Here is a 24,978-nt window from a genome sequence, read left to right as displayed (position 1 = left end):
GAAAGAATATGGGCTCTGGAGTCCATATCTAGAGTTTATCCTTTACCAGCTACATGACTTGGGCAAATTATTTAACATCTCTGAACCTGTACCCCCACTGTAAAAGAGAGGTAAAAATGGTTCATCCCGCTTGAAAGATCTGTGGGGACCACTAAATGAAATATTCATTACATGCTTAGTATAGTTCCTGGCAGGCAATAAATGCACAATTACATTATTTTTTGTTTTTTTCCTTCCTACTCCTCATCATCAGGAACACTATGGTGCTTCCTCTTTTCCTACCTATTCAGTAAGTTCACCCAGTGAAAACTCACACCCTCTTATCACCTTAGAATGCCTTTCACGGGTTCTTTGGTTCAGTGATACCCAGACTTGCTTGTTTTTAAGAAATATCTAAAGTACTTATTAAAAGTACAGTTTCACAGGCCCCATATCCGAAGCTTATCTTTCAGGAAGTCTTGGGTAGGAAGTCAGGAAGGCTCCAGAAATCAGCATTTTTAGCAAGGGCTTCACATGACTCTTATGAACTGTTCTGGTTAGGAAGTAGGGTCTATATAATCCTGGGTGTTTCTAGCCACTGATAATGGTTGTAGAGAGAGCCTCGTGTGCCAGGATATTAAAAAGAGAAAGAAAGGAAGAAAGAAAGAAAGAAAGAAAGAAAGAAAGAAAGAAAGAAAGAAAGAAAGAAAGAAAGAAAGAAAGAGAGAGAGAGAGAGAGAGAGAGAGAGAGAAAGAAAGAAAGAAAGAAAGAAAGAAAGAAAGAAGGAAGGAAGGAAGGAAGGAAGGAAGGAAGGAAGGAAGGAAGGAAAGGAAGGAAGGAAGGAAGGAAGAAAGGGAAAAGAAAGGAAGAAAGGGACAAGAAAGAAAGAAAGAAAGAAAGAAAGAAAGAAAGAAAGAAAGAAAGAAAGAAAGAAAAGAAAGAAAGAAACTTCTAGTGTCACCCCAGGCACTGTCACAGGATACTGGAGATTTTATTAGGAAAAGATACAAGCATTCCCCAGTTAAAGCAAAGTTTGCAAAAAGCAAATGCATAGGCTGTTTTTTTTTATTTTATTTGTATAATGATTTTTTTTCCATTATAGCTGGTTTACAGTGTTCTATCAATTAAGAAAGTGTTCCTTCCACCACACTCTATGTCATTCAAAGTGGCTGGTTAAAGTGAACATTATTTGGAGAAGGGATAAAACCAGAGCTATTATGCCATGCTGTGCTAGAGCACACAGCAGGCAACAAAGTATCAGCCTTACTAACAATACCTGGCACAAAGGAAACACTCAAATGGCTACTGATTTACATAAATCCTGACCCAGTGTGTATAGCTAAGTGAGTAACAGACCAGAGATGCTGCTTTACCTCTTTGTTGACTGCAAGAGGTTTGTAAACACCTGCAAGTCACTCTACATCTTGCAAGGGTGTAGACTCCAAGGATCATAGATAATGGTGAATTTATAAAATTTGCCAAAAGAAGATATTTTTGTATTATTTTCTTTATGAAAGCTCCCAAATTCGATAAGCTTCAAGCTCCATAAAACCTGGGTTTACCACCATAGCTCTTCAAATAGGGGTGTGGAACTGTGAAGAGCACAGGAAAGTAGGATGGTTAAGACAGCCATGCCCTCCTTGCAGCCTGGAGCCCCCAACAGGTTACTCTCTGAGCGAGTTAGCAAACTGTGGGCCCCTGCCTCAGGCACAAATGATGCCCTCTTCTCCACACCTGGCCAGCAGTGCCAAGCTCCTACGCTGGCCAGATTCCAGAAGCTATAAGAAGTCAAGGAAGACCCTCCACCAGCCCTGCCACTCCAATTCCTTTTCACTGTCCCAGGGCTTGTGGTCTCTCACCCCTAACTCCTCCCACCTATGCCAATTTCATTCTGGCCCCAGTCTGGGGTCCCCACTCCAGCCTCCACTCAATGATCATGCTCTCTAACCATAAAAAGCAAGGTGGCAACTTAAAAAATGCTCATGCACAACCAGGGCTCTGCAAACATTCTGTGATTTAATTTGAAATATTTGCTTTATGTAATTTGTAGATTTTAGCTATTGGACTAAGATCACTCACAGAAAAAAGTTTGTAATTTACTGCTGTTTCTCTGGTTTTTTTTTTTATTATTACTGCATAATTAAAACCTACTGTTAGCTAGCACTGTGGGAAAATGTTGGTGTTATGCAGTGTGCATTTTAATTGGCTATATGACCACCATCTCTTCTTCAAGCAGCCCTGTGTCTCTGCAGTAATGCGTGTGCATAATTCTCAGACCCCATTAGGTGCTTGTAATCCATGGCCTTGCAATAAACCTATCATGTTATTTTCCCTGCATATGCTTTCAGAGTAGAGGACCTCGAACTAAGGGCAAACAGGCTCGGGGAAGTTGGTGTTTAAGTGTGAGCAGGTTTGGAGGAAGCTCAGCACAGAGCATGGGGTTTTTGCCCCTCTGGTTGTAGTCCCTGCAGCCATCAGGGTTTGTTACCAAGATGAAAACATGAGCCAGCAGATTTTCCTTTGTGCTGTTTCTCATAGGAAAAGACAGGGCACTGAAGTGGGCAATAGAGTGAAAGAGGACCTCAGTTTCTTAATAGGATAACTGCTGTCTCATTCTACAGGCTCTTTTTTTTCTAAATGAAGTCTAATTGATTTACAATATTGTGTTCATTTCAAGTGTATAGCCAAGTTGTATATATTTTTTAGATTATTTCTGATTATAGGTTATCATAAGATATTGAATATCGTTCCCTATGTTGTACAGTAGGTCCTTGTTATTTTTTTTTTTTTTACAGTAGTGTGTATCTGTTAATCCCCTACTTCTAATCTACCTCTCTCCCCATGTCCCCTTTGGTAACTATAAGTTTGTTTTCTATGTCTGTGAGTCCGTTTTTGTTTTGTATACAGATTAATTGGTGTTATTTTATAGATTTCACGTGGAAGTGGTATAGTGTTTATCTTTCTCTGACTTCACTAAATACAAGATTCTCTAGATCCATCCATGTTGCTGCAAATGGCAATTTTTCATTGTTTTCTTATGGCTGAGTAATATTGCACTGTGTGTATTTACCACATGCAGGTAGGCTCTTTTGGTCCACAAACATACATCTACACTGTGCCAGTCACTGTGCTTGGCTCTGGGGGTGTAGCAATGAGTAATGCACAGTCCTCGTCCTTAACAAGCTCACATTCTAGTAGGGAAAGAAAAATATAAATAACCACATTGCATCACCACAGGTTTTGCTGGAGCTCTGAGGAATTCTTTGACTTAATGGAAGCAACAGGGTCTTTGAAATCAAAGGGACTAGGAGGGTTCAAATCTCACTCTGCTATGTGTTCAGCTCTATTGCCTTTAGAAAAGCTGCTCCATCAAAGAACAGTGAGTTCCTGATAGCAGCAAAACGCTACCCTGCAGGGCTGAGAGGCTACCCTGCAGGGCTGAGAGGCTCCAAAGCAGCAAGGAGGGAGTGATTGCTCAAAGGACCCTCCCCTGTGCTCTTTCCAGCTCCAGTTCCCCTTATAGCAGAGGGGTGGTGGGGATCCAGTGACAAAGATTCAAAGTGGTAGATGTCAAGTACTTGGTATAGCGGTTAGCGTGTCATAGGCATTTGACAGACAGCAGTTATCACTGCTGACAAATATTAGGGAAACACCATCTCTCATGTCCTTGGGCTGTTTCAGTAACCACCAAACTCCAGTCGCTCCTCCCCCTGAGCCTCCTTTAAGCATTCCAGGAGAGCTCCTTCTGCAAAGCAAAGCTGACCTGCTCAGGATCTGCTTTAAAGGCTGAGTAGCTCCACCCCACCCCACCCCACCCCACCCAGAAGAAATTCTATCTTTTTGGCAGAGTGGGGGGCAGCACAGTGTCCCCTGCCTTCCTCTCTAGCTCTCTGCCCAGCACCCCTCCCACCACGCTCCCTTTGTCCTTGCAGAGCTGGTTCCTTCCTTGCCCAGCCCTCCTGCCTCCTGATTTTAGACATTCTGTTCCCACAGTTCTTCAAATGCTTGTTCAAATGCCCTTGAGAAGCCATACTCCAGCCATCATCATGTCCTACACAACTACTAACAGAATCCAACCACCCCCACTCCCAACTGCTCTCTCTGCTTTCCTATTTGCCCCTCTCTAATCCAATCTCCAAGATGCAGCCAGGCTGGTTTTTCACACACTACTCCCTTCATGGCTCTTGCCTTCTTAAAACCTTCAGTGGCTCTCCTCTTGTTGTACTAGAGTGAAATTCACCTCCAGACCATGGCCTGCGAGGCCCTGACCTGACCCCTCACCTTCTCCCACCTGCTCGCTGCCTTCAGCCACACTGGCCAGTCTGCAGGTCCTCCAACCCTGAGCCCTCACCTCCCTCACACGTGCCCCAGCCTCTGTTTCCAGAATATCAGACCCCCATCCTCCGTGGGCCTCACTGCTTGCTCAGACTTTCCAGCTCTGCGCCAGGGCCACGCCCTCTGGAAGCGCTTTTCTACCTCCCCACACGGAATCATGGCGCAGGGATCCTCTGTCATCAGACCCCATTCATTTCCTTCATAATATGAATTATCACCCGTAATTACTTAATGACTTTTTGACTTTTTCCCCCTTAGATTGTAAATTCCGAGAGGACTGAATCTTAGCCCTGTGCAGGAAGTCGAGAGCCCCTCAGAAACGTCTGCGGAGCAGATGTCCCTATGAAGGTTTCCCGCTACTGGCCACCCTCCCCCTGCGCCCATCTGCATGACACACCGCTCTGTCGCATTTTGTCTGTCTCCCCACAAGAATGGGAGCTTCTTGACACCAAGGCTATTCTTCTATGTGTTCCCAGCAGAGCAAAACCTCCTGCCTCCACTCCCACGTCTGCCATAAAGATTAATTCATGAAGACACAGTGCTCCTAAACCTGCAGATAAAAATGTGAAAGCCCAGCCTTCAGAAAACATTACGAAAAAAATGCAAAACAAAAAAAAAAAGTTCAACTTTACTGAATATACCGAAAATGCCTGCAATCATTCAGTGGTCAAACCAAGTATTTAAGTTAAGTGATACTGGCACTAAATAGCCACAGCCTACCTTACCCTTGAGAGGGCTTCAGCCTGGTTTTCTACTGGCACTGAAGCCTCCGATAACCTGAGGAGTGGAAAACCTTGTCCAGGGACCTAGAAGAAGAAAAAAAGGATGAAAAATATTAGGAGAAGTGTAAGGAAAAGAGGGTATAAAGGGCAAAAAGAGGCAACACGGTGGGTTACAAAGAGCTGAGCTCTGATGTCAGACTCTGTGGATTCATGCCCCCTCTGCTTTCCCCCCACCCCACTCACATCTGACCTCAGGCAGGTCCCGTGGCTTCTTTAGGTTGAAAAACCAAGATGAAGTTGCCCAGCAGGTTGTCCTGAGGATTAGGAATGCAAAGCATGCACAACATGGAAGTGGACGCACCCAGCAGTCAATGTTCACAGCCCCTGTTCACTTGTATTTGCTCATCCAAGTATTTATCCGATGCCTACTAAGTGCCGCAAACTGCTGCGGCAATAAAGACAGCAAAAATGAACATGTTTTCACACCCCTGGAGTCTACAGTCTCTTTGGGGGTATAAATATCCACATAATCAAAGGTAAACATGCACGTGTTTACAGAGATGATACCATGAGCATCTGTAACCATGGAGGAGGCAGCGTCCTGGGCAGGCTCTGCAGCCGGCTGGCCCCGGTCTGACTTTCAGCACCACCACGTGCTACTGGTAAGTGATTTGACCTTGGGCAAATCCATGTACCTACCTCCTTATGTTTCTGTTTGCTTATGTAAGAGATGGGTAACAGTAGCACCTACTGCATAGGGTTATGATGAAGATCGAATGAGCCAGTCAATATAGAGAGGGCTGGGGCTTGATAACCACCATATAAGGATTTGCTGTTTCATTATTATTACATTGCCTAATTGGGGCAGTAAAGAAGGATTCCTAAGAAGTAACATCTGAGCTGAGATGTTCAAAGATCAGTCGTGTTAACTGGGTGAAAAGAGGGAGTTAACTAGGTGAAATGAAAGGGGGAAGAGTGTAAGCAAGTGTCCACAGGTGGACAGGATAGCAGCAAATCCCAGGAAATAATAACAGGCTACTAGGGCTGCAGTTGAGAAGTGAAGTCAGATGAGGCAGGACTTAGAACGTCAGGAGTTTCATCTTTATCCTACAGGCAACAGGAGCCGCTGGGTTTATTGAGCAGGCAGAACATCACTCTAAAAGGAATGGATGTGTGTATGTGCATAACTGAATCTCTCTGTTGGACAGCACAAATGATCACAACATTGTAAATCAATTCTACTTCAATAAAACTTTTAAAAATGAAAAAAAAAAAAAAAAAGAACATCACTCTAACTTCAGAGTAGAGACTAGTGAAGGGACAAAGTGAATGCAGGTACACCAGCTGGAAGTTTCTTATAAAGATCTGAAAGAAAATAGGCTGACATGGACAAAAGGGATGGTAATCCAGATGATAAGGCATGGAACGGGTTTAAGAGATGTTTCGAAGATAAAACTGACAAGACTTGGTGACAGGGCAAGAGACAGAGAGAAGAGAAGCAGAGAGGGACATCCAGCGTGGATCTGAGATACCTGGCTTGCAAAACTGGATGGATGGTGGACCACGCACAGAGATGGAAATGGGGGACCATGGTGCAGATCTTCACAGGAGTAGCATGGAACGAGACAGAGGTCAGGGGTGCCATCCAAATAACAAAGTGTGTGAGTGATCTGAGGGCAAGGAATCTGGGTGCCCTTCCCTTGGAGAAGTCACTCGACCTGTACATCTCACACTCCGTTACTAGTTCTGTGGACAGAGAGAACTGGTCATCTAAAGGTCATTCCTATTCAGCCAGGGGATGCAGTCATGTGACAACAGTGTACACTTAACCTCCTCTGTCTAGCCCAGACAGTCTTACACCTCAGGCCCCTCTCAGCAGCCTGAGACCAGCAAGGGGAGAAAGAACAAGGTTCTAAATAGATGGCCCACTGGAGCTAAGAGATGACTGTATCTTCACAGGGAACCAGGATAAAACCATGCTCGCCTTGGTGTTCAAGGAATCCAGGTAGGTTGTCATAGAAACAGTCAATGGATTTTCACTCATTGTTATTTCCAGCTAACCCTTGCTTGAGCATTTATGGTGTGCCAGGATCTTCATCTACACTATCACCTTCACACAGCACTATAGTGACAGGAAGAATGATCCAGAGAGAATAACTTACCCGTGAGAGAATAACTGACACAGCTCCTGAGTGACAGAGCAGGAATTTGGACCCAAGCCTGCCTGACTCTGAGGCTGAACTTTTTTAACCCTAGTGAATTTCTTTGACTTAAGCAGAACTTCAGCATTGACTCCTATATTCCAAACAAGCATTTCCACGTAGTTAAACACATGTAAGGTGAAGCCCTTGGCCACACACTAGAACAAAGCTAACTGGCCTCTGCAAATATTAAAACTATGACCTTGTCCTTATTTGATCATTCTGTCAATGGAGTGCTTAAGGCAGACAAACTTGCCGTCAAATGGCTATCAAGCGTTTTATTTCCCTTCCAATTGTGTAGGTTGCTTATTTATTCAAAAAGCTCAGCCTTTCAAAATAAGCTACTGGATAGAAGAGAGACAAGTAATGCTTCTACATATTATCAAATGGAAAGGCTTTTATAGAGTTTGCCAAGGACTTAAAAGGCAGAAGGTAGGGGGCTAGAAACCTACCTTCAGAGATGTGCACAACCAGCTCCCAAGTCTGGCCCTCAGAAATGGGCTGCCTCTACTGTCCCTGCCACGTGCTCACACTGCCACCTGGTGGACATCATACACATCTTCACATCCACTAACAGTCCACCTGGAGATCCACACAGCCTATCCTGAAGATTGATTACTCACACTTTATCACCTCCTTTTTGCATTTTAAGATGTCAGACCCAAGATGAATTTTTATTTTCTAACCCAAAACTCTTCTCAGCCTGATACAAAAAAAGGCAAGTAGGAACTCATGTGATCTCTGGTGTTGGTGGAGGGGAGCCAAGAGTACAGAGGAACATTGTGTGAGGGGTCCAGTGTGTGTGGGGGGGGGGATTTGCGATGATACCTGGGAGAGCCTGCTGCACCTGTGAACCCAGCTGTCTAACTTTCAGAATCTTGATGCTCTTTGGCCACAACCCTAATGACAGAACCTCCCCAAATCCCTTTTAAACAGAGTGAGATATATTTTTCCCTGCATATTTTCTTTTCCTTTAAGCACAGCTTGTATAGCTAAGGGCAGGGTGAGCTTCCAGCTTCAGAACATAGTACTATTATTTTATAAGACCACAGGCAGCAGTCTTTCTTTTTAAAAGAATTTCAATCTTCCCCTTTCATTCACTCACAGCATGAAAATAAATTACTGTGCTTGAGCATTTTAAAAATTAAAGGCTTAGATGGTGCATGCTGATCAAAAGCTGATCTTCAAATACTTATTTTCATCAGCTATTACATTTTTTAAGCTGTCTTTTTCATTTTTCAAGTTGTCTTTTTCATTTTTCTTGGATTTACCTCATGCGGCATTGTGTAGATGCAATGGACTGAAATGTGTCTGTCATTCCAAATTAGCTGGAGGCTAAACCCCATTCCGTTTAGATAAGTTTGGAAGAGAAAGATGGGTTAGAGAGTATTAGGGGTAAAATTCAGGGACTTACCTAGTGACCCATCCCTCAAATGTTTAAGGTTCAACAACTCAAATAAATTTAGAATCATTTTCTGAATCCATCTTCCAAAGGAGGACCCTGAAAGATTTTTGCTTTCCAGATTTCCAGAACTTCCTGAATAACAGAAGAAAACCTAGAGTTTCCTAGCCAGTTTTCAGACTTTTTGTATGGTTCCCTGAAGCCCTGATTTAATACACACAATTGAAACCATACAGCCAGTCTCTCCCCAGATGGCCTCACTTATTCCTAACTCCCAAGTCTGTGTCTTTAGTTTCCAGTACTCACCTAAGGTCTAGACCCATCTCTCTAACAACCCACTAAATATTTCATCCTGGATGTTTCACAGGCATGTTAAACTCATGGCGTTTAATCCCAATCTTGGACATCTGGACTCATCTCCCAAATCTGCTCTTCCTTCATATAATCATCCCATTTAATGGCAAAACTGTCCATTCAGGAGTTCCTATTATGGCTCAGTGGTAATGAACCTGACTAGTATCCATAAGGATGTGGATTCAATCCCTGGCCCCACTCAGTGTGTTAAGGATCCCGCATGGCTATGAACTGTGGTGTAAGTCACAGACACGGCTTGGATCCCACATTGCTGTGGGTGTGGTGTAGCCCAGCAGTGCAGCTCTGAATCAGCCCCTAGCCTGGGACCCTCCATATGCCATGGGTGTGGCCCTAAAAAACAAACAAACAAACAAAAAAGAACTATCCACTCAGTTATGTAAACCCAAACCCCAAATGTCTCCTGATACCCCCACCCTTTATGTATGATTGATCTTAGTCCTGTTAACATTGACTTCCTAACAGAACTATTTATTCCTTTCTCTCCAGCTATACTGATGCTGCCTTTTCACTTGGACTGTTGAAACAGCTTTGCAACACTTCTCCATGCTTAGTGCTGTTGCTTACATCCTTTATATTTAAAAATACAAAACTCATCACTTCCTTGATACCACAATCACAATACATAAGAGGAAAAGTTGACAAATTGGACTTCCTCAAAATTTAAAACTTTTGCACTGAAAAAAGATCCTGTCAAGAGGACAAAAAGATAAACTATAGACAGAAGAATTCATAATCATATCCAAGAAAGGACTCATGTCTAGAACATATAAAACTCTCAAAACTTAACATTAGAAAAACAAATAATTCAACTCAAAAATGATCAAAAGACATGCACAGATATTGCACAAAAGAGTATATGCAGGGAGTAAATAAGCATCATAAATCATTGGAAAATGCAAACTAAGACCACAACAGGATATAACTACACCTATCGGAATGGCTAAAATAAAAAATAATGATAATGCCAAATTCAGGGGACAATATGGAGAAACAAATCACCAATGAGAATGTAAAATGGTTTAGTCATGCTGGAAAATAGCTTGACATTTCTTTTTCTTTTTTTTCTTTATATGGCAGGGCTTGTGCCACATGGAAGTTCCCAGGCTAGGGGTCAAATTGGAGCTGCAGCTGAGGCCTATACCACAGTCACAGCAACACTGGCTCTGAGCCACATCTGTGATCTACACCACAGCTTGCAGCAACTCGAGATCCTTAACCCACTGATGGAGGCCAGTGATAGACTCTGCATCCTCATGGAGACTATGTAGGATTCTTAACCAGCTGAGCCACAATGGAAACTCGGACATGTCCTTTTTAAACTAAAATGGGCTTACACCAAAAGACCCAGCAGTGGTACTCTTGGGCATATATTGCAGAGAAATGAAAACCTTAAATTTCTTCACACAGAAATTTCAACACAAATATAGCAGCTTTACTTGCAATACCCAAAACTACGCAAATGCCTTTGATAAGTGATGCTTGAGCAAAGTGTGTACAGACACCCCACGGAATACTACTTGGCAATAAAAAGGAATTAACTATTGATGCAAGCAGCATCTCGGATGAATCTCAACAGAATTATGTTGAGTGGAAAATGTTTATGTCAAAGGGATGTATTTTACATGATTCAATTTATGTGAAATTCATGAAATGACATAACTATAGAGATGAAGAACAAATTAGTGGTTACCACGGGTTAGAAATGGGTGAGAGAGAAGATGGGTGAGGCTATAAAAGGCTATCATAAGCTTGCAGTAATGGTACAGTTAAGAATCTTGATTTTAAAGAGAAAAGAGTTCCCGTCATGGTTCAGAAGAAATGAATTTGGCTAGTATCCATGAGGACACAGGTTTGATACCCGGCCTCACTCAGTGCATTGAGGATCTGGCATTGCCATGAGCTATGGTGTAGGTCACAGACACAGCTCAGATCTGGCGTTGCTGTGGCTGTAACATAGGCTGGCGGCTACAGCTCCAATTCTACTCCTAGCATGGGAACCTCCATATGGCACAGGTGCGGCCCCAGAAAGACAAGAAAGAAAGAAAGAAAGAAAGAAAGAAAGAAAGAGAGAGAGAGAAAGAAAGAAAGAGGAAGGAAGGAAGTTCCCGTCGTGGCTCGGTGATTAACAAATCGACTAGGAACCATGAGGTTGCGGGTTTGATCCCTGGCCTCGCTCCATGGGTTAAGGATCTTGTGTTTCCATGAGCTGTGGTGTAGGTCGCAAACGTGGCTCAGATCCTGCATTGCTGTGGCTCTGGCGTAGGCTGGTGGCTACAGCTCCAATTAAACCCCTAGCCTGGGAACCTCCATATGCTGTGGGTGCAGCCCTAGAAAAGACAAAAAAAGAAAAAGAAAGAAAGGAAGTGGGGAGGGAGGAAGGAAGGAAGGAAGGAAGGAAGGAAGGAAGGAAGAAAGAAAGAATCTTGAATGCAATGGTAGTTATACTATGTTACACAGGTAATCAAATTGCATAGCATCACACACACATACACACACAAATGAGATGAATGAATATATGTATTAACTGGTGAAATCTGAATAAGCAGATTGTCCCAATGTCAGTTCCCTGGTTTTTATTTTATAGTAGAGTTATACCAGATGTCCACATTAAAAGAGGTGGGATAAAGGGCACACAGGAACTCTCTGGACATTGCTTTGCATCTTCCTGTAACCCTATATAACTATTTCAAAATAAAATTTGAAATAACTGATTATGTCACTCCCTCCTTATTCATAGACTATAAAACACATTCATCTATGTACATAACGACCCCCATTCCAACTTTACTTTCTTTAAGTGTAGTGTTGCTGACTTTCACCTCCTTAATAAGAGTGTGCCAAAGTGTCTACCATTTTTCAGATATCTGCTTTTACTTCTAGGATGACAGAAAATGTATGCATGCAAACCGAAAATTCTTAAATTTGCTAGAGTTGGATATTCTAAACATTTCCATGACCATTCTGTAAATCTTTGCACTCCTAAGCCAAATTAATCAATCCAATAACCACCCGTTCTGGATAGCAGAGGCTTTATATAATTTCTCTAAAGAGAATGGAAAGACGAGGGCCTGGGATGGGGCAGTAGAAGAATGAGAATTACCATAGCACATAAAGAAGGAAACGAAGTGAAAGGAGTCCACAGACCCAGAAAATATCCTTTCCTTGTTGATTCTGCTCCTTTCACAAACACAATGTGTTCATTTCCCAGGACTGCAGTAGCAAAATCCCACAAACTGGGCAGCTTAAATAGCAAGAATTGTCTCTATGTCTTGAGGCTAAAATCAATGTGTCGGCAAGACTGGTTCCTTTTGGATCTCTTGCAGGCCCTTCTGCTAGCTTCTGGTGGTTCGCTGGCAATCTTTGGCAATCTTTGGCATTGCTTGGCTTGTGAAGCACCACCCCAGTCTTCACCTTCATCTTCACAGGACACTGTTCCTGAGTGCATTCTCTGTGCCCAAATTTCCTTTCTGTTACAAGGACAGCAGTCATATCAGATTAGGGGCCCACCCTGCTCTAGTACAACTTCATCTAAATGAATTATACCAGCAATGACTCTTATTTCCCAGTAAGGCCACATTCTGAGGCACTGGGGCTTAGTATGTCCACCTGTGCATGAGTTGAGGAAACAATTCAACCTGAAACACCCAGGAAACACTAGTAGCTGAAAAAACTCTCTTCCTTCCTCTGTTTGAAGGAATAGATAAGTCTCCATGTCCATAGTGTGCCTGGTAGCAGAGGGCACACAGAATTTGATGTGGAAAAGGGGGCTTACTGGGAAGATTCCTGTGCTTGTCACAGAAGACATTTAATAACCACAAAAATGTACTAGACACTTTATTAGCAGATATTTGATGGCCTGCCAAATACTAAGGTTGGATCATTCTGCAATCAAGCTGCTAATCACAGTGTAATCATATTCCAGTGCATAGTGTTGACTCATCTGGTAGATGGCTTAGAGTCATAAATTATCTATAAAATATTTCAATGTGAAAAAATACTTATTGGAAACAAACCATAGTTGGTAAATAATTCATTTCACTTCTCCAAGAGCCAAGTTGCTTAAACTGTGACCAATTACAACCAAGCATTGCAAGAAAAAAAAGTGGATGTGGCCATTCAAAACACTGCCTAGGAATTGTTTAGTGCCTTCAGGGGGAAGGGAGGGGAATGAAACAGACTCTCTCCAAGGAAATCCTCTGCATGATCGCCCTTCGTCTCCAACAACCCAATCCTTTCATATATTTTCAGTGTGAATGAATCAATCCAACCAGTTAGTTGTTGCCCAATAACTTCTAATATCTAATATCTTCTGTATCTTAGAGCCTCCATCTAAATGTCCTTTATAACATCCTATACGTATGCATGTTTATTTCTGCTGCATTTAATACAGAATCATCTGTGCTTTGTAGAAACATCCATCACCTATTTGAAGAATTTAAATTTGTATCAAGGCATGAGACATCCACTTGGGGAAAAATAGAACATGGAGAGGTTTTATGGGAAAGTGCCATTTGAGAGAGGGCTTGGCTGATGTACAGGAAATGGACTGGCAGAGATGACAAGAAGTGACCCACCAAGCAAAGGAAGGAGAATCACGTGACTGAACTCAGTGTGTCATAAGTGGTAGAGCCCAGCTAAGGAGCATGGGGGCCCCTGAGAGCTCCTTATTGAAAGGAGGAAGCAAAAAAAACCCAAGTGGGATAGAGATTGAAAAACCAACCAGAAAAGAAGGAATGACTTGAGGATGAGGCTTGAGTCCAAACCCTTAATCTGCAGAGCAGCAGAAATCCCAGCTGGCACCAACACCAAGAGATCCAATTTGAGAAGCGAAGTTGACTCTCAGCACAGAATGGGTTATCCAAGTCACAGAGTAGGGTTCTAAGTCTGAAAAAGATACTGAGTGGGAGCAGTTTGGGGTCTTAATGATGGAGATTCCACACATTCCTGATGATGCGGAACAGGAAGCTTCCCTTCTGTGGGTCAGGACTAGAGGGGTAGATCCGAGTTGCCCAAGCTGCCTGAGATGGAACCAAGAGAAACCTGGGGAAAGGGGCATGGCAACACCAGGTGGTCCAAGTACATGTGAAAAGACACCATCCATCGTCATCATCACCATCATCATCATTGCCATTGCCACTCAGGCTTATAGAGCACTAACCATTCATTGGGCACTTGTTTAAGCACTTTACATGATATTAACTATTTAAAACTTACAACAACCCTGTTAATATCTATTGACAGATGAGGTAACTGAGGCAAAGCGAGGTTAAGCAACTTGCCCAAGATCGCTATCTGAAAAACAGTAGAGCTGGAATTCACACCTGGGTAGCCCTGCTCCACAGTCCATATGAAGCCCCTCCTGCCTGCTCCAATTCCCTGATGGACAAGAGAACTTCTGCCTCGACCTCACTGTTGCTTCCTCCCTTTCACCTTTCTGCCTCTATCCCCTGAATTCCTGCCCCTTCCTGATGCCCTTTATGCTACCCAACAGCACTCTGCTCTTGGTAACAGAGCTAGACAACTTGCCTTCTGCAACAAAAGGACTAGCAAAAAACCAGGGTAAGGCTGCAAAAGGGACTGTGGGTTAGAATGAGAGCCCTACTGAGTGACCAGCACAGCCCATTTCTCCTTCTTTGCTCTAAATGCAGTAAAATCATAATGACAGAGGCAAAAAGGTCTGCAAACAAATGGATTGATGCTTTCCCTGTGTATAAAGCATGGCACACTCGCTCCAAGACTGTCAAACAACTGTTTTCCTTGCTGGGTGTCTTAGTCAGCTCAGGCTTCCCTAACAAAATACCACAGACTGGGTAGCTTAGAAAACAAAAATTGATTTCTCACAGTTCTGAAGGCTAGAAAGCCAAGATCAAGATGTCCACAGATTAAGAGTTCCTGTTATGACTCAGTGGGTTAAGGACCTGACTTTGTCTCTCTGAGGATGCAAATTCGATCCCTGGCCTTGCTCAGTGGGTTAAGGATCCAGCGTTGACATAAGGTACAGCAGATGCAGATGTGGCTCAGATCCCACGTTGCTGTGGCTGTGGTGTAGCCCGGCAGCTGCAGCTCCGATTTGACCCCTAGCCTGGGAACTTCCATATGCTGGCGGCGGGGCAAGGGCCGGGGGGGAGGGGGGGGTCGGAGGGAGAATGTCGGCAGATTGGGTTTCTCCGTGAGCGTGCATCCCTAAACCCCATCCTGTGCATCATGTATCCTTCTTAGAGTCTCTTCTTCTTACAAGGATCCCAGTCCTATCCAGTTAGGGCCCCACCCTTCCCACCTCATTTAACTTTAATTATCTCTTTAAAGATCCCATCTCCAAATACAATCACATTTGGGAGCTAGGGCTTCAACAGGGGAATCTGGGAGTGGGGAGAGGGACACAGTTCAGTCCATAACACTGGAGATAAGTCATATGACTACAGAATTTATAAACCCAAGCCTGCCTTTCAAGCATGGGGAAAGCTTCTGTATCTGGAGAGGCCCAGGTGAGTCTGCTCTGCCCTGAGGAACTTGAAAGTTGAGATAATCACACAGGCTCTCAAGTCACTCACCAGTCCAGGCCACACGGAAAGTATGGGGTCTTTTGCCGCAAGTCCAAGTTTTCCCGTGCACTCCTATATATTTTCATATATATAGAAGTAACCTATATTATAATACCACTCCATTAATGCAATGATAGGGAAAGGACGCTAGTTTGAATTCTTTTATTTTCACTTAATACATACTTATTGGTATTTTTCATAATATGGTACATGAACAGAAAGAAGTACAGGAAAAAAAAATTTGGTCCCTACCTTCATAAAGTCTACAGCGGTTCATTGGGGACCATCATCCTAAGACCCTTCTCTAGCACATCTGCTTGGCAGATGGCAGCAGAAAGACATTAAACAATACCAAAAAATTATATTGTTTGCAAATACAAAGTACATTTTTTTCCTTTCTATACTAAAAGTAAACTTTTCTCCTTAATAGGCTGCCATTTTTACAAGCCTGGAGAGAGCATAGCAATTTTTAAATACCATATAATTGATTTAAAGGGCTTACCACCTGGATTTCACAACTTTTCTACTTTTGCTTATTGTCATGGGGTGCCTCAAACCTAGCTGTGAGGCACAGGGACTGCTCACAGGAAGGACAGTGAGGTACTTTACAAATCCAAGCTTGTGATGCAAACAAGCCTCTGACCTTTGAGGAATACAGGGCTGCTCTCAATTTTCATTCATCTTCAGATCAATCGCTGAGCCCATGAAGGTCACTGGAGAGAAGTGGTACCACTGCTGTGGCCACATTTCCCTCTGAGTGGGAAACTGAAACAATCAAAATGTCTTAAAAACTCAGAAGTGGATCTAAAGCACCAGAAGTCCATTAGGGCAAATAGGAAATAGGTCAATCATGGCAAAGATTTTTGGTAATAAATTAGAATGCAGTTAAGTGGAAAAGCTAAAGGTGAAGTTAATTTAAGGTTGAGAACATGAACGTGGCATTGCCAGGGAATTCCCAGCTTTAAATTCCATATTAGTTCAGCAATTTGATTAACCTGCAGGAATGGTTCAGCCATATAGGTCACTTTGCAAATGTAAATCACCCTAACTAATTTAATTTTTCTGAGCTGGATCCCTTTGAACTGATCTGCTCAAGGCTTACCTCTTCTAGTCCTAAACCATTTCAGACCTGCTGAGGCCAGCCTAGACTCCCAAAAGAGTGTGCTCAATCACACATCAGAGCTATACTGAACATAGAGAGCATCCTTGAGCAAATCAGAAAAATGTCACCACCTCCTCAAGTTAAAAGTAAAAAAAAAAAAAAAAAAGATTGTATGTGAGTGGCATCACCTGAACAGCTTGCCATAGCCATATTCTTGCCTGTTCACATGTCCCCAGAATGCCAAAAAGCAAATGCCATTGGCGGTTTGCATAGTAGATGCCCACACGCATGTCTAAACACACTCTAACCCCAATGTGAAATGCTATAGCAGGCTCAGAGGTTGGTAGGGGTTGAAATCAGGCCACCAAGATCAGCTAATGAGAGGAATGCCAAGAGCATTCAGACTGGGTATAGTGCATGCCCACAGGTGAGTGAGAGCTTGTGTTGGAAGAGTCTTACCTACAGCCTCTGGTACTCCCTGAGAGCCTTGACTCTCCACCCCTCCCCACTTCTTCTGCAACCAGTTACTCCAGTGGCTCTCAAAGTGTGGTAGGGGTCCTTGAAGATCCCCACGGTGCTTTCAAGGGGCCACAGGTCCGAAGTATTTTCATAATAATATTAAGACTTTTTTGCACTCTCTGGATTTTCATGAATGCACAGTGGAGATTTCCAGAGGCTATACCACATGCAGTGACCCCATCACTCTGAGGGCTAATGGAATATGTGCTCCTGGTTATAAAATGTGCACGGTGTCAATTTCTTACAGAGTTAATGTCGGAAGATTTAATACACACAGACAAAAGCTTTTTGGAATCTTCAATCATTTTAAGAGTATAAAGAGGTCTTGAGACCAAAAAGGCTCTGAACCAAGTGAGTGAGTAGATGTCTCAGTGTGGCCCTCACCCCCTGAAGAAGTAGCAGCCACAGGTGGTGTCAGGATCCCTTCCCTGCTCAAATCTGTACTGGTTCAGGAGCAGTGAGGCAGCATGGAGGACAGGTCTATTCCAGACCCTAGCTGGACCACTTATTGGTTTATATGACCTAGGCATGTAACTTACTCTTTTTGAACATGAGGACTGATAGGTGTAACTTTAAATCCTTCCCATTCTCAGAGTTCCCATTGCGGCTCAGCAGGTTAAGGACCCAACATTGTCTCTGTGAAGATGCAGGTTCCATCCCTGGCCTTGCTCAGTGAGTTAAGGATCCAGCATGGCCATAAGCTTCATTATAGGTCATAGATACAGCTTGGATCTGGCATTGCCGTGGCTATGGTATATCTGGGCAGCTGCAGCTCCAATTGGACCCCTACCCTGGGAACTTCCATATGCCACAGGTGGGGCTATAAAAAGAAAAAAATAAAAACCTTCCCATTCTCTGTCTATCACTCAAACAAAAGAAACATATCCATGAAAACCAACAGCAAAATGAGAAACAAATACCAATTGTATCAAAGTTGGCTAAGTGCTCCAAACCCCAACTCTACTAAAAGATGGACGAAGAAGGAAAGGAGTTCAAGCAAAGCTTCCTCCTCCTTTGTCTAAGAACTTGAGAATGACCAGCTGTCTGATCAGAGTCCGAGTCTATTTACCCAGCTGCCTTAGCCACACAGGCACCAGAGAGAAGCCATGGATGCAGAATGCAGGAAAGGAAGGTGTGGATGAGCAGAAAACACTTCAGAGTCCGGTAATCCTGCCCCCTGGATTTTTTTTCTTTTTACAGCTGCACTTGCAGCAAGGGAAAGTTCCCAGGCTAGGGGTTGAATCAGAGCTGCATCTGCAGCCTACGCCACAGCCACAGCCACAGCCATAGCAATGCAGGATCCGAGCCGCATATGCAAACTACACCACATTTTGCAGCAAAGCCCAATCCTTAACCCACTGAACAAGGCCAGGGATCGAACCTGCATCCTCACAGAGACAATACTGGGTCACTAACCTGCTGAGCTACAACAGGAACTCCCACAGCCATCTTTAAAAGAAGGAAAGAAAAACTGGCACACTGCCGAAACTGGACACCTCAGTTTGGGACTAGAACCCATGTGCTGGGACTCAAACCGGCGAAAACCCAGACTGGGACTAGAACCCACAATTTTTTTTAATTAAAATCACACACCTGGGAAGTTCCCATCATAGCCCAGCAGAAATGAATCTGACTGGTATCCATGAGGATGTGGGTTCGATCTCCGGCCTCGCTCAGTGGGTCAGGGATCCAGCATTGCCTTGAGCTGTAGTGTAGGTCACAGATGGGGCTCGGATCCCGCATTGCTGTGGCTGAGATGTAGGCCAGCAGCTGTAGCTCCAGTTTGACCCCTAGCCTGAGAACCTCCATATGTCACAGGTGAGGCCCTAAAAAGAAAAGAAAACAAAAAAAAATCACACACCTGAGGAGTTCCCATTGTGGCTCAGCAGGTTATGAATACAACTAGTATCCACGAGGACCTCAGGGCTGACTGAGCCCAGGACTAACTGAAGTTCAAGTTATTTATGTCTCAGTGCACAAGGAATTCAGTGAGCAGCAAAGTGATAGGAAAGAAGTAGATTTACTGAGAGAGAGACAAAGTGTGGGCCATCTCAAAAGATGAGAGGGCAGCCCTGGGAGAAACACACTCCACAGTCAGAGTGGGGGCCATTTTAGACGGTAAGAGATGAGGGGCCCGGAAATGTGGGGTGATGAGTTTTTATGAGCTGGGCAATTTCATAGGCCGATATGGGGGAAGATTATTCCAACTATTTCTGGGAAAGGCCAGGGGGTTCCAGGGATTGGGCCACTGTCATGGTGGACCTTGGAACTGTCATGGTGGCTGTGGGCGTGTTACTCAGCTAACGTGTTACAGTGAGAGCAGAGTGAAGCTCAAGTTCCACTGGACGTCAAATCATCCACCATCTTGGACCTCTTTGGTTCTCACCAGTTTTTGTCATATCTTCAAGGCCTAGGTCATCCTTTTAACGGCTGTGCCCTGCCCCCTTCCCTCTGTTTCACTGCCATTTCACTTATTTTAATATTTCTTCACAAATGGTGAAAAATACTTAAGTACAGACAAGGAATAATCATAAGGTTGAAGCCAACATTATAAATATGGAATTATAAATTTAAAATATTTTCTGGTTTAAAAAATAAATCTGGTAGCCAGTGAAGCTCTGCAGGGTCTCTGCTCAGCTGAGGATGGGTATGGAGTTCCAGTTTCAGATGATGAGAATGTTCTGGAGATGGATGGCGGTGATTGTTTCAAAACAATGTGAATGTACTTAATGCCACCAAACTGCACACTTAAAAATGGTCAAAATAGTAAATTTTAGCATATGTATATTTTATCAAAATAAAAAGAGTTGTACAACATTTAAAAAAAAAAAAAAAAAAAAAAAAGAAGGTCTTAACTTGGACTCCAGGCATGCAGGATGAAAAAAAAAAAAAAATAGCATTTACAGATCAGGGTCTTGGGTGACCCTCTACATGGCCATAAGAAAAATCTCCCTGGAGTTCCCGTCATAGCGCAGTGGTTAACGAATCCGACTAGGAACCATGAGGTTGCGGGTTCAATCCCTGCCCTTGCTCATTGGGTTAACGATCTGGCGTTGCCGTGAGCTGTGGTGTAGGCCGCAGACGCGGCTCAGATCCCGCGTTGCTGTGGCTCCGGCGTAGGCTGGCAGGTACAGCTCCGATGAGACCCCTAGCCTGGGAACCTCCATATGCCTCGGGAGCGGCCCAAGAAATGGCAAAAAGACAAAAAAAAAAAAAAATCTCCCTGAATGTCTGTAGTTCCAGATCTTGCTCCTGCTTCAAATCTCTGGTCAATTAGCCCTCTCAGTCAGCTGAGATGTAACCCCAGTCTCCTCAGGGTGGCGGCCTCTCCTCATTGGGTAAGGGTTTTGTTTGTTTGTTTTTGCTTTTTGCTTTTTACAGCCACACTTGCAGCCTATGGAAGTTCCCAGGCTAGTGGCTGAATCAGAATTGCAGCTGCTGGCCTATGCCACAGCCACAGCAATGTGGGATCCAAGATCTGAGCCACGTCTGCAACCTACACCACAGCTCACAGTAATGCCAGATCCTTAACCTACTGAGCCAGGACAGGGATCTAACACATCCTTATGGGTACAAGTCAGATTCTTAACCCACTAAGCCACAGTGGGAACTCCAGGCAAGGGTTTTTTATTATTACCCAGAAGACTGAGAGAGAAATAGAGGTGATAAAGTAATCATATCTATGGTATCAGTATTTTTAAAATTAACTAATTATTAATTTTGCTTTTTAGGGCCACACCCATGGCATATGGAGGTTCCCAAGCTAGGGGTCGAATCAGAGCTATAGCTGCCCATACACCACAGCTTTAGCCCTGAGCCATGTCTGCAACCCACACCGCAGCTCACAGCAATGCCAGACCCTTAACACACTGAGCGAGGCCAGGGATAGAACCCTCAACCTCGTGGTTACTAGTTGAATTTGTTTCCACTGAGCCACAATGGGAACTCCTCATGGTATCAGTATTTTTAACTACTTAGAAAATCTGGTACATCAAAGCATCTGACAGATTAAAACATGTAGCCAAATAAAACATGTATTTGAATAATTGATTTTTAGACTAATGGTTTAAGTTAAAAGGTATAAATGGATTTGCCTATGTTTGTACAAACTATTAGAATATATAAAGGAATTGAGATGTACAATGTTTACAAATTTTATTTATTAAATTAGCTAACTAGAACATTATAAGTACTCTGAAGTAATTTACTTGTTACAGGTATTTAGTTCTTAAGAAGAGCAAATCCATTAAAGTTTAAAGTATTTAAAGGACTATAATTAGGCAAGTTTAATAAATTATTTTAAAGTGATTAGTAACATTTACTAGATTTATAAATGGAGTAATAGTAGTTGGAGTTGAATGTAACACTTCAATTTAAAAAGAAAATTTAGTTCAGGAGTTTCCACTGTGGCTCAGCTGGTTAAGAACCCAACTAGTATCCATGAGGATATGAGTTCAATCCCTGACCTCGCTCAGTAGGTTAAGGATCTGGCATTGCCACAAGCTACAGCATAGGTCACAGATGGGGATCAGATCCTGTGTGGCTGTGGCCTAGGCTGGCAACTGCAGTTCTGATTCAACCTCTAGCCTGGGAACTTCCATATGCCATGGGTGTGGCCCTCAAAAAAAAAAAAAAAAGGTCATAATTTTAATACATCAAATTCTCATTTTAAAGACAAAAGTACCTGCAAATACGCCTTTCTGTGAAAAACATCAGCCCCCAATATCACCAAAACACACAAGACATTTCTGATTCTCTGTTTCCTTTGACTCTTGGCCCTTGGTCTTTTGCAGAACATAACCCTGATCCATAAAGAACCAGCTGTTTTCAGAAGAAGAAAAAACCATTTACATGTCAAATGTGAATCTATTTCTTTACTATATTTAATCTCTAGGAATGGCCTCATAAAATAATAAAAGTTCCAGTTCAAATTAGCATCTGATACTTCACTCCATTATCAAAAACTATTACTATCTAATGTATTGGCCTACAGAAAGAAAGTGCCTTTTCTGTTTGGTCTTGAACTCTAGGTAGTTCTGGTTGTCTACATCTCCATCAATATTAATCAAAATTACACAGAGACTCCTGCTCTGTCTATATAACTTTCCAAAAAGATTAAAATGTATGGCTGCAGAATCAATTGTAAATATTTACAGCCTGGGCTCTATTGAAGTGTGGCTGACAAAACATGGAACAGAGAGAGAGGCAAGAAATGTACAGAATGCAGTAGAAAAGGTAACATCACAAGGTAAGGGGTCAAGAGATATAACTAAGATATTAGTGAAACTGAAGCATCAGAAATAGAGCTCTAGGTATATTAAAGATATAACAGATAGCCAATCAAAGAACTAAAATTATAAGCATAAATCAAATACATATATACAGATACACATAAGTATGTGTGTGTATATATCTAAAAACATTAGGGAGAGGATAGGAGAAGATAGAACGGTTTAAGCCATCTTACCTTTCATAACAAAGAGAAACTATGGATATATTATATACAATATATAATATACATTATAAATAAAAAAGATATTATATATATTATATAATTAATATATACTCTATATTATAAATCAAAAAGATATGACCTGAAACACATTACCTGGATCATCACTGTTCAATACCATAGCCACCAGCCACATGTGGCTACTGAGCCCTTAATATGTGTCTAATGCAAATCGAAATGTGCTACAAATGTAAAATACGCTACAGATTTTGAAAACAATATAAAAATGTAAAATATCTCACCAATAAACTCTATGTGATTATATGTTAAAATGATAATGTCAGATATACTGTTAAATAAAATATATTGTTAAAATAAGCTTTATATGTGTATTTTTACTTTTTTAATATGACTACTGGATAACTTAGAATTATAGATGTGGCTCACATTAACTTTCTATTAGACAAGACTATCTAGCGTTTTCACATTAAACATCAGAAGAACTAAAAATACAAATAAAGGAGTTGGCCTCAGGAGAAATAGAAGCGAGAGAAAGAGGCACATGAGAGTGAGAGCCAATTGCCTTTTATCAGAAATTCTTCTGTATGATTTGAATTATCACGCTACATTGCAGAGAATCTTAAATGTTTAAACAAAATTTTTTTTCTGCTTTTTTAGGGCCGCACTCATGGCATGTGGAAGTTCACAGGCTAGGGATCGAATCTGAGCTACAGTTGCCAGCCTACACCACAGCCACAGCAAAGCAGGATCCGAGCTCCATCTGCAACCTACACCACAGCACACGGCAACGCTGGATCCCTGACACACTGAGCAAGGCCAGGGATTGAACCCACATCTTCACGGATACTAGGAGGATTCGTTTCTGCTGCACCACAATGGGAATTCCTCCTATAACCTCACTCTTTGCCAACTGGAAATTCAGTATTTCTAAAAGTATCTTCCTTTATCATGCTCTCAGTTGTAGACAGTGAGTGTGTCTATCTCGGAATCTGTAAGATTTGGACCTTTTAACACTTTCTCCCATGGTGGACACAGTATCCTAGTGCCTGAGACAGTAAGAAGGTCAAGTCACACAGCAAACACATTCTTGCAACAAAAATCTTTGAGGACCCACTTGTGCTGAGCCTGGTTCTAGGACAGCAACAAGCAAAACCACATCCTCTGAGTCCTTGGAACTTAACGTCTTAGTGGAAGAGACAAATAAACAAGCACACAAACACATATATATATCTTAATGTTAAGTGATTATAAGTATTACCATTGTACAAGAAAAATATGCGGATTGATGGGGTGGAGAGTGACGGGGTGAGGCAAGGTGACTGTTTTAGTGAATTCTTACTGAGGAAATGATCCTGGAGGAGCCACCTGGATGATGGAAAGGGTTCAGCTATCCAAAACTCTGGGGGAACAGGAAAAGATATTCCATGTAAGGAATGACAGTGTCAAAGGCCTTCAGATGGGAATGAACCCAGTGGTCAAAAGCAGCAAAGAAGCATGTGCGGCTGGAGCAGGTGGAGGAAGATCAGATACAGAGCCAGCCCACCTCCTAGCTTACAGGGCCTTATGGGCCCTGGTAAAAACTTTAGATTTTATTCCAAACAGGATGAACTCTATCAGAAGGTTGTGAGGCAGAGAATGAAATAGCAGGACTTTTGACGTCCCGAGTTTCTTGTGGAATTATAAGTAAATAGCCAAAAGATCCTTCCCTCTTTTCTTTCTCCACTCGAAGGATACTGAAACAAAAGAATAAATCAGAATTCTTTATTCAGCATAAATCTGGAATCACCCCAGATCACTGACACTTACAGGGTGGTGTCATTTGCCACTGCTCTCTGCCATTTGCAGGAGAATTTGTGTCACATCTAATTTTTTCAGAGTTAAATATCTACTGAGCTCTTTCTTTAGGCCAGCCCTGTGCTAGGCACTCATCTATTTCATCCTTATAAGGATCCCATGATATTGCTAAAATGATCCCATTCCATATTTGAAGAAACAGGTCTGGAGATGAAATGACTTGTCTAAGACTTTAAGCCAATAAATGACAGAACCTAGATTCATACCCAGCTTTCCTGATGCAAAGCTCCACATTGCATTGTCTTTTATTTATAGCCCTCTTATCAGCCATAATGGGTTTTTCTAGCATTTTAAGAGACAAATACCAAAATGAAAAATCTACTTGGAGGTAAATAGTGGTAATTGCTGTCAGTTTCTGATGGTAAAATAGAGATTCAGCAAAGTAGAATAATTTGCTAGCAATTATGCCACCTCATAGTGGCCAAGCTAGGATAATTATTAGATTTTCCCCAATGTTCCCATTGTTATCCAAC

The 24,978-nt window shown here is 42.5% G+C and overlaps 1 long non-coding RNA gene across 4 annotated transcripts in view; it reads right to left on the bottom strand.

Annotated features, from left to right (window-relative positions):
* Positions 1 to 24,978, bottom strand: part of LOC102165712 — a 640,592-nt gene that overhangs the window by 510,421 nt on the left and 105,193 nt on the right. For 3 of the 4 annotated variants that reach the window (XR_002342754.1, XR_002342755.1, XR_001307769.2), the window contains exon 2: positions 5,041 to 5,121. This is a non-coding gene — a long non-coding RNA (uncharacterized LOC102165712). Of the gene's footprint in view, positions 1 to 5,035; positions 5,122 to 24,978 lie in introns of all 4 variants that reach the window. The other variant, XR_002342756.1, reaches the window with a different exon arrangement.

This window comes from Sus scrofa, chromosome 3 (genome assembly GCF_000003025.6).
Source record: "Sus scrofa isolate TJ Tabasco breed Duroc chromosome 3, Sscrofa11.1, whole genome shotgun sequence".
Taxonomy (NCBI): Eukaryota; Metazoa; Chordata; class Mammalia; order Artiodactyla; family Suidae; genus Sus; species Sus scrofa.
Note: the sequence above shows the minus strand (reverse complement) of the source record. Positions and strands in the feature narration are given on the sequence as shown.